The 8,327-nt window shown below is 36.5% G+C and overlaps 1 pseudogene; it reads right to left on the bottom strand.

Annotated features, from left to right (window-relative positions):
• Positions 1–214: 214 nt before the first annotated feature.
• The window catches only part of LOC102496544 (olfactory receptor 5D18-like), a 17,381-nt pseudogene continuing 9,268 nt past the window's right edge, over positions 215–8,327 (bottom strand).

Here is an 8,327-nt window from a genome sequence, read left to right as displayed (position 1 = left end):
TATGTCATCTATTAATCTTCACAATCAGACTATGCATTAATTCAAATTATCCTTGTTTTATAGATGAAATATTAATGATAAGAGATATTGTTAATCTTTTTCAGTAAGTGGAGATAGAATCGTTTAGTATCTTGAAATTAAATTCATTTCTGTTCCATTGAATACTGTTAATTCAAAAAATATCTTAACTCACTCTTCATGAACACACTTTATTTCAGGGATAGAGTCCACTATTATAACCCACTCCATTAGAAAAGACTTCAGTGTCCATTATCTTGCTGACTGCTTCCTTGACATCTTTAATTCTCAGACTGCATATCAGGAGATTCAACATGGAGATTACCACTGTGTAAAACACTGAGGCCCCTGTGTGTCTAGAGTTTTTAGAGTTGGAGACAGAGTAGAGGAAGTGGATGATGCCATAGAAGATGGCAATTGCAGTCTGTGGGAGGTAAAGGTGGAGAGGGCTTTGTGGTGTCTGCTGGATGAATGCATCTTGAGGATGGTAACAACAATGAACACATAAGACTTCAAAATGATGAGCAATGTGCTGACTTCATTAAAGGTGGCAAACATGAAAAGGAACAACTGGTTGAGGAAAGTATCAGAGTAAGAGAGGGAGAGCAGTGAGGAGAACTCACAGAAGTGATTGATTATGTTGAATCCATGAAAAGACCGTTTTAAAGCAGAGCACGTCAGAATCAAGAAACATGCTACTCCCTTGCATACGATCCAGCCATCAGCATGCACAGTTTCTGGGACATGGCAACTGTGTAGAGCAGAGGGTTGCAAATGGCCACAAAGCGCATTGTAGTCCATCACTGCCAATAATAAGGATTTGGTCTCCACAAAAGTACAAAAGAAAAAGAACTGGATTACACATCCTAATGAAATAATTCTGTCTTCAACAGAAAGGTTCACCAGTGTCTTGGGAGCAATGATGGAAGAATAGCAGAAATCTACAAAGGAGAAGTGACTGAGAAAAAAGTACATGGGAGTGTGTAGTTTGGGGGTAATTTTGATGATTACAATCATTCCAATATTCCCTACCACGGTGATACTGTAAATGGCCAGAAAAATCAGAAAGAGTGGAATTTGTAGTTCTGGGTAGTCTGAAAAACCCAGGAAGGTAAATGTGGCTCCACTCTTATTTCTATCTGTAAGTAACTTGGTTTCTCTTGTCAGAATCTGAAAGTTCTGAAAACAAAAATGTTAAGGCAAGTGAGTAAATAGAAGCTTGACAGACTACTTACCAAGTCTAGAATATACCCTTGAAAGGATCTTAACGCACAACTTTCTGCCCTACCTTCCCAAACCTGAGATCCAAACCTGGACCTCCCATGTGGCTCCAGCATCACCAAGAACCCTATCACTTGCACCACCTTGACTGGGCTACCTTATGGCCTTTTAAACTAGAGGTTTCCCCTGTCTGAAATCTTCCTCTTAAGTTTTTACTCGAAATTTTGTGACATTATGTTTGTTGAATATATAGCAAGTTCCTAGATCAGTAAATAGCACAAAGTAAATAGTAATATTTATCAAATGATAAATATGACCGTCCTTGTAACTGGGACTAGAACCAAATGTATCAGGACTATGGGAAACTGGAGTACAGGGAAGATATAGTTCACATACACACATACCAAATATTTTTACAAGATATGATTATTTGGAACCAGCAGTTAGCGTAATGGCTATGTCGCTGGACTCCCATGTAATCGACCGCGGTTCACATCCCGGACCCGGTGGCTTAAAACTCATGCCGGGCACGTGTGTGTGCATGCCCAAGATCCCAAGAGGAGAATGGAGGAGAAGGGATTGCGGCATGACCATCCCCTCTGGGGGGGTGATTTCTCGCTTTCTGTCTCTATGTCTCTCTCTCTGTCTGTCTGGCGAGCGTACGCGCCTTATAGCGAAAACCTCTCAAAAAAAAAAAAGATATGATTATTTGAAGTAAATGTATCAATTATATAAATGACAATTATCATTTATCAATGAAAATAAAATTAAATTAGGCCATTAAAACAAAACCAAACAAATGTTTAGTCTACTAGATTTTCTGTTTCTAGTCAAGTACATTACAATATAAATACTAAATTTCAAAATCGAATACAGCAGGGTGAAATTACTTGCAAATGAAAATCAACATATCAAATATTCTCCTTAAAAAATCTTAAAAGTAGCTTAACCAAATTTAATTATATTCATTCACTAAGCAGATATCTTTGCATACCATTTATATCTCATGCCATGTTTTCAAGATGAGAATAATATAGAAATAAGTCACATAAAACTTCTCTCTCAAAAGATGTATGTTTCTGTGACCAGCAGTTGGTTTAGTTGGTTTAATGGCTATGATGCTGGACTCCCATGTAGTCAACCACAATTCGAGTCTTGGACCTGGTGGCTTAAACTAGAGAATAGAGAAGAAGGGATTGTAGCATGGCCATCCATCCTGGGGAGTAATTTCTCACTTTTTGTCTCTCTGTGTCTCTCTGTCTTTCTGGTGAGCACACAAGCCCTATAGCAAAAACCTCTCTAATATATATATATATATTTCTAAAATAATAAGCAACATAATTGAACTAATCAGAATTAAAATAGCACTCCATGATCATTGTTTTCTGCTACAGGAACTACAAGATAGTTATTCGTGTAATTAATATATGTAATTATTTATTTATACATCTATTCATTAAATAAGTACATGTAACATGCTTATCCTGATTTGGTGCTATTTTAGATATTGGGAATAGAAGAAAGGATGTCCCTTTGTTTGTCAAATTTATATTTAAAGGAGAATGCAAAACAAACAAATAAATATATATTAATCTTTCAGTAAAAATAAGTGCTATTAAAGATATAATTCAAGGCCTACAGATGGTGTGGTGGTTGTGAACTTGTATTCCCACATATCCAACCCTGGTTTAAGTGCCTAATCTGGTGGCTTGTTTCTCATTTTCTCTCTCTCTAGTCAAATTAAAAAATAAGAATAAGTAAACTTAAATAAAATATTTCTTTTCAAAAAGATATAACTAGAGGAGTCATTTTAGGTTCTGATGTGAGGCAGTGCCATCGGGAGGTGCTATTTGAGCAAGGCCCATTGTGAGGTGAAAAACAAGAGTTCTGCAAATAACTAGAACGAGAGTGTTGAGTTCAGGATAAAGGGTGGAGAAAATTAAATCATTTTGAGCGTTTAGAAGATTCCTTTATATATTTATATTATAATCTTATTCAATACCCAATTCATGTTTAATTTTCTGCAGTTGTCTCAATGACATCATTTCCAGTTAGTTTGAGTCAATAGTCAAGTGAACTTGACTGTTGTAACTAATTTACTTTATAGATTGTAGCTCTTTTATATATCTCAGAAAATATACACTATGTGGTAATGTTCTACACTTTCTAATCCCTTTACTAAAGATTAACAGATATTGCAGTAAGATACTATTTATGCAGAAAGAAAAAGAAAGAAACCTGTCTGGGTATATCTATGTATAGCCTTTTTAGCTGTGTTAAAAGATTATGCCAGGGACCAGCAATTAGCATAATGACTATGTCGCTGGACTCCCATGTAGTCGACTGTGGTTCGTGTCCCAGACCCGGTGGCTTAAAACTCACGCCGGGCACGTCTGTGTGCATGCCCAAGATCCCCAGAGGAGAATGGAGGAGAGGGGATTGCAGCATGGCCATCGCCCCTGGGGGGTGATTACTCGCTTTCTGTCTCTCTGTCTCTCTCTGTCTGGTGAGCGCAACATGTCCTGTAGTGAAGACCTCTCAAAAAAAAAAAAAAAAAGATTATGCCAAGTCAGCAGGTGGCACGGAGGTTAAAGAGCAGTATCCCAATGACCAACTGCACAGTTCAAGTCCCAGACCCAGTGGTTTGAAAAACACACTGAATATGTGTATGTGCATACCCAAGATCCTGAGAAGAGAATGAGAGGAAAGGATTGTGGGGTGGACATCCCCTCTGAAGGGTGATTTCTCACTTTCTTTCTGTCTCTAGTGCATCCATGTGCAGAAACATTTTAGCCTGATATAGTCCCGCTTGTCTATTTTAGGGATTATTGCCTGTGCCTTAGGAGTCTTTGCCTACTCCAATGTCTCCCAGAGTTTCCCCAGCATTTTCCACCAGTAGTTTTATTGTTTGAGGTCTTAGGTTCAGATCTTTGATCCACTTTGAGTTAGTGAAAAATGGGGGTTCAGTTTCATCTTTCGGTAAGTGGATACCCAGTTTTTCCAGCACCATTTACTAAAGAGGTTTTCCTTTTCCCAATGGTTTGACTGATGCCCTTTGTCAAAGATCAGTTGGCTGTAAGCTTTGGGAATTATTTCTGGGGTGTCTATTCTATTCCATTAGTCCACATGTCTGTTTTTATGCCAATACCATGCTGTTTTGATGACCACAGCTTTATAGTATATCTTGGGATCAGGAAGTGATATACCTCCTACTCCATTCTTCTTGCACAGGATTGCTTTTGCGATACAAGGTCTTTTATGATTCCAGACAAATTCTATGATTGCCTTTTCTAGATCTGTGAAGAATATTTCTGGTATTTTGATTGGAATTGCATTAAACGTAGATTAATTTGGGTAGAATTGCCATTTTGATAATGTTAATTCTTCAATTCAGGAGCATGGGATGTCCTTCCACTTTTTTATATCCCTGTCAATATCTTTTATTAGCTTTTCATAGTTTTCTTTATAAAGGTCTTTGACTTTCTTAGTTAGGTTTATCCCTAGGTATCTTATACATCTTGTGGCTACAGTGAAAGGGATTCCTTTCTTCAGCTTTACTTCATTCAACTTATTGTTTATATATAGAGATGTTATAGATCTTTGGATATTGATTTTGTATCCTGCCACCTTACTGTATTCATGTATTACTTCAAGAAGTTTTTCATGGAGACCTTTGGGCCTTCTAAGTATACCATCATGTCATCTGTGAATAAAGATATTTTCAACTCTTCTTTGCTTATTTGAATGCCTTTTATATTGTTCTCTTCTCTGATTTCTTTAGCTAAGACTTTCAGTACTATATTTAAGAGCAGGGGAGAGAGTGGGCAGCCTTGCCTAGTACCTATTTTTGGTGAAAAAGCTTTCAGTTTTTCCCCATTCATTATAATGTTAGCTGTAGGTTTTTCATAGATGGCTTTTATTGTGTTCAGAAATGACCTTTATATACCAATCTTACTGAGGGTCTTAATCATAAAAGGATGTTGTATTTTATCAAATGCTTTCTCCGCATCAATTGAAATGATCATATGGTTTTTATCTTTCTGTTAATGTGGTGTATTACATTTATTGTCTTGCGTATATTGAACCACCCTTGCATCCCTGGTATAAAGCCTACCTGGTCGTGATGAATAATCATTTTTTTTTTTTACATTTTTTAATACATTCAATCACATTTTTTATCTTACAAGGTGATCATTTCAATATGTGAACATTTCTCCCCAGTCCAGTTGATCAAAATATAACAATACTACCTCCCTGTTTCAACAATGCTGTCTCTGTATCCTACCTCCAGATATTTTTCCCCAGGCCCCACTCATCCACACACACCACATCTTGCATTCACACCCATCTCTTGTGTTTGTACATCCTTTAGCCCGTCACCTTCAGTTATAGAGTGCGGACACTCGGTATATATTAAGTGGGGACATAGGTGTTTCTCCTTCATATCAGGCTTGCTTCACTCAGCAGTAAATCTTCCATATTTTCCCACTTTCTGTCAAAACCCATGGTTTTGTTCTTTTTCATGGCAGAATAGTATTCCATAGAATATATGTGCCACATTTTTTTCAATCTTTTCATCCGTACGGGGGCATTTGGGTTGGTTCCTTGTCTTAGCAATCATAAAAAGTGCCGCAATAAACATTGATGTGCAAGCACTTTTCCAGTAAAGAATTCTTCTGTCCTTTGGGTAGATGCCAAGGAATGGAATTGCTGGATCATATGATAGTTCTATTTGTAGACTTTTGAGGAATCTCCAAATTGTTCTCCACAGTGGTTGGACTAATTTACATTGCCACCAGCAGTGTAAGAGAGTTCCCCTTTCCCCACACCATCCAGCCCTAAACATGCAGTTTATTAATCAGAGCAGCTGCTTTATGTTTTTTCCTAGGAATGAATAAAACCCAAATATAGGTGATTCATCTGAGTACCACCCTTGTATGTGTGTGTCCATAAGTAAGTAGGTGAAGCTTCCTGTTTCATCTCTAAAATAAGAATTATAATGTTTGTTTCCTTCAGTGGAAGGTCTTAAGGCATAATTACTGTGTATAAAAAACAAGTGTGTAAATCTATTTTTTACTGGATATATGTATAAAGATATGCATTATTTCACTCCTAAGAATAATCGACTGTGCTTTAGGGGTCTTATGTAAGAAGTCTTTCCCTATCCCAATGTCTCCCAGAGTTTCCCCAGTGTTTTCTAGAAGCAGTTTAATAGTTTGTGGTCTTAGATTTAGATCCTTGATCCACCTTGACTTCATTTTTGTCAAATGTGAGAGGTAGGGGTTCAGATTCATCTTTCTACAGGTGGAAATCTAGTTTTTCCAGTACCATTTTCTGAAGAAGTTTTTCTTTTCCCACTGGATTGACTGGTACTGCTTGTCAAAAATCTGTTGACTGAGTGATTTGGAATTTATTCCTGTGGATTCAATTCTGTTACATTGGTCAACATGCCTGTTCCTGTGCCTGCACCATGCTGTTTTGATTACTACAGCTTTGTAGTATATTTTTGGGTCAGGGAGTGAGATGCTGCCCACTCAACTCTTCTTGTGTAGAACTGCTTTGGCAATACAGGGTCTTTTATTATTCCAGACGAATTTTATGATTGTCTTTTCTAGATCTGTGAAGAATGCATCTGGTACTTTGGCATTGTATTGAATAGGTAGATTAATTTGGGTAGAATTGCCATTTTGGTTATATTAATTCTTCCAATCCAGAAACATGGGATGTCCTTCCACTTTTTTGTGTCATTTTCAATTTATTTTTTAAGCTTCTCATAGTTTTTCTTGTGAATGTCTTTAACTTCATTGGTTAGATTTATCCCTAAGGATCTTATACTTTTGGTGGTTATGGTAAATGGAATAACATTTTTTCAGTTCTATCTCCGATTGTCTGTTGTTTGTATATAGAAATTCTATAGAGTTCTGTATATTAATTTTGTATCCTGCAAATTTACTCAATTTGTGCATTACTTCCAGAAATTTTTTCATGAAAATCATTGGGTCTTCTATGTACACAATCATGACATCTGTGAATAGAGAGAGATCACCTCTCCTTTTCCTATTTGGATACCCTTTATTTTTTCTTCTTTTCTGTTTGCATTGGCAAAGACTACCAGAATTATGTTGAAAAGGAGTGGAGAAAATGGACATCCTTGTCTTGTACCAGTTTTTAGTGGGAAAGCTTTCAGCATTTCTCCATTCAGGATGATATTCACAATGGGTTTTTCATAGATGAGTTTTATTGCATTGAGAAATGACTCTTGTATGCTGATTTTGCTGAGAGTCTTGATCATAAAGGGATGTTGTATTTTATCAAATGCTTTTTCTGCATCAATCAATATGACCATATAATTTTTGTCTTTTTTCCTGTTAATATGGTGTATTACATTTATGGTTTTGTGTATGTTGAACCAACCTTGCATTCCTGGAATGAAGCCCACCTGTTCATGATGTATAATATTTTTTATAAGTTTTTGGATACGGTTTGCTAGTATCTTGTTGAGAATCTTTGCATCTATATTCATCAGAGATATGGGTCTATAGTTTTCCTTCCTTGTCCTGTCCTTATCTGTTTTGAGGATAAGGGTGATAGAGGCTTCATAGAATGAATTAGGGAGAGATTCACCCTTTTGGATCTTTAGAGATAACTTGAGCAGAATGGGAGTTGACTCTTCTTTGAAAGTTTTATAGAACTCAGAGCTGAACCATCAGGGTCAGACCTTTTCTTTGTTGGAAGGTTATTTATTACTGATTCAATCTCCTGACTTTCTATATCCTCCTGGCTCAATCTTGGTAGATTATATGTGTACAGGAATTTGTGCATCTCATCCAGATTGTCTTGTTTCTTGGCATATAGTTGTTCATAGTATCCTCTGATGATGTTTTGTATTTCTACTTTGTCTGTTTTTATATTTCCTGCTTCATTGCAGATTTGGTTCACTCGGTTCCTTTCTCTCTTCTTAGTAAGTCTCATTAGTGGTGTATCAATTTTGTTTATCTTTTCAAAGAACCAGCTTTTACTTTCATTTATTTTCTGTATAGTTCACTTATTTTCTATTTCATTTATTTCTGCTCAGATCTTTATTATTT

This window comes from Tupaia chinensis, unplaced genomic scaffold (assembly GCF_000334495.1).
Source record: "Tupaia chinensis unplaced genomic scaffold, TupChi_1.0 Scaffold000293_1, whole genome shotgun sequence".
Lineage (NCBI taxonomy): Eukaryota > Metazoa > Chordata > Mammalia > Scandentia > Tupaiidae > Tupaia > Tupaia belangeri.
Note: the sequence above shows the minus strand (reverse complement) of the source record. Positions and strands in the feature narration are given on the sequence as shown.